Consider the following 2,806-nt stretch of genomic DNA (forward strand, 5'->3'; position numbering starts at 1 on the left):
CTTGGACTTCTGTCCTCCCTTTTCTGGGTCCTACTGTTAATCATTTCCTCCTGCATCTTTTATAATAATCCAAGTCTTCTATCTCTCCATTGTATCCAAAATTCACCATTAAACTACAAGTGATATTCCAACCCTACAAACGATTTTAACTGTTTACAATAAAATAAGTTATAAATTTTCCCCATTCCTTATTAAAATTTTTGTCTTTCTCATTTCTGATTCTTCCGGTCATTTTAGCCATTTCGGCATAATCCATCAACTTGATCTGCCATTCTTCTCTGGTAGGAACTTTTTCTTCTTTCCATCTTTATTTAAGCTCCCTCTTTCTTTAATTCCAGCATCCTCTTCTCGCAGTGGCCAACCAGACCCCAATGGCTAGCAGGTGCGAGAGGCAAATCTACAGTCATACCTCGGGTTAAAGTTGCTTCAAGTTGAGCATTTTCAGGTTGCGCTCCGCAGCGACCCCGAAGTAATGGAACGCTTTACTTCCGGGTTTCGCCACTCACGCATGCGCAGACGCTCAAAATGACGTCACACGCATGCACAGAAGCGGCAAATTGCGACCCGCGCAGATGCGGGTTGCGTTCTCTTCAGGATGTGAGCGGGCTCCAGAATGGATCCCGTTTGCATCCAGAGGTACCACTGTACACCTATCATCATCATCATCATCACCATCATTATCATCATCAAATAATTTGTATACCACCCTTCATCCAAAGATCTGAGGGCAGTTCGCAGCGTAAAAACACAATATAAAAACACAAAATACATAATAAAAACAAGAGCAAAACAAACCAGAAGGCAATTGGGCCGGATCTGGCCCCCAGGCCTTAATTTGCCTACCCATGGTCTAGAACACACCCTTTGTGTGCTGTGGGACAGGAAGAAGAAGAAGAAGAAGAAGAAGAAGAAGAAGAGGAGGAGGAGGAGGAGGAGGAGGAGGAGGAGGAAGAAGCGGAATTTGGATTTTATATCCCACTTTATCACTACCCTAAGGAGTCTCAAAGCAGCTAAAATTCTCCTTTCCCTTCCTCCCCCACAACAAACACTCTGTGAGGTGAGTGGGGCTGAGAGACTTCAGAGAAGTGTGACTGGCCCAAGGTCACCCAGCAGCTGCATGTGGAGGAGCGGGGAAGCGAACCCGGTTCACCAGATTACGAGTCTACCGCTCTTAACCACTACACCACACTGGAAGGGCTCAGTGGTGTATACAGTGGTACCTCGGGTTACATATGCTTCAGGTTACAGACTCCACTAACCCAGAAATAGTACCTCGGGTTAAGAACTTTGCTTCAGGATGAGAACAGAAATCATGCTCCGGCGGCACAGCGGCAGTGGGAGGCCCCATTAGCTAAAGTGGTGCTTCAGGTTAAGAACAGTTTCAGGTTAAGAATAGACCTCCAGAACGAATTAAGGTCTTAACCCGTATAGGTACCACTGTATGGCAGAAAAGTGCAAAGTTCCAGAATCAGGCAACAAGCCTGACTGGAAAGGCAACCACTGCCAGGGTCTACAGGCTTGTGGAAGGCCCAGAGCTCAGTAGGGGTTAAGTAAGGGGTCTTACTTAACACGAGTCCAAGGTGTGATGCAGCAGCAAAAAAAGTGAATGCCATTCTAGACTGCATAGTGTGCAGATCAAGGGAAGTCACAGTACTGCTTTGTTCTGTCTCGGTAAGACCACACCTGTAATCCTGTGTCCAGTTCTGGGCACCACAATTTAGGAAGGATGTTGACAAGCTGGAACATGTGCAGAGGAGGGCAACCAAGATGATCAAGTGTCTGGAAACCAAGCCTGATGAGGAACGACTGCAGGAGCTGGATATGCTCAGCCTGGAAAGGAGAAGACTGAGAGGATATAGGATAAGGTAAAGGGAAAGGGACCCCTGACCATTAGGTCTAGTCGCAGACGACACTGGGGTTGCGGCGCTCATCTCGCTTTATTGGCCGAGGGAGCCGGCGTACAGCTTCCGGGTCATGTGGCCAGCAGGACTAAGCCGCTTCTGGCGAACCAGAGCAGCGCACGGAAACACCGTTTACCTTCCTGCCGGAGCGGTACCTATTCATCTACTTGCACTTTGACGTGCTTTCGAACTGCTAGGTTGGCAGGAGCAGGGACCGAGCAACGGGAGCTCAGCCCGTCGCGGGGATTCGAACCGCCGACCTTCTGATCGGCACGTCCTAGGCTCTGTGGTTTAACCCACAGCGCCACCCGCGTCCCTTAGGATATAGGATAGTCACCTTCAAATATCTCAAGCGCTGTTACATGGAAGATGGAGCAAGCTCGTTTTTCTCCTGCTCTGGAATGCAGGACTCGAACCAAGGGCTTCAAGTTACAAGAAAGAAGATTCTAACTAAGCACGAGAAAGAACTTTCTGACAGTGGGACAGACTCCCTTGGGGGTTTGTGGGCTCTCCTTCCTTGGAGGTTTTCGGTTGGATGGCCCATCTGCCATGGATGCTTTACTTGAGATTCCTGCCTTTGCAGGGGGCTGGACTAGATGACCTTTGGGGGATCCTTTCCATCTCTACAATGATAGGTAGAGCATCTGCGTTGCATGCCGAAAATCCCAAGTTCGATCCCTGGCATCTCCCGCTGCTGCCAGTCTGAGCCGACAATATGGAGCTGGATGGGACCAAAAACTACAACGCAGCTTCCTTTATATATATGTATGTCAGAGACCCTTAAAAGTCCTCCTGGGTCTGAAAGCGAGCTATCCCACACCGCAGGAGAAAAACAGCCGAGAGGTGGGCTCCGTGGGTTGCCCGTGAAGCCGCCTGGCCCTTTAACTCCCCCCCCCATACACCCC

Source organism: Podarcis pityusensis (assembly GCF_964106645.2).
Source record: "Podarcis pityusensis genome assembly, chromosome: 2".
NCBI classification, from domain to species: Eukaryota; Metazoa; Chordata; class Lepidosauria; order Squamata; family Lacertidae; genus Podarcis; species Podarcis pityusensis.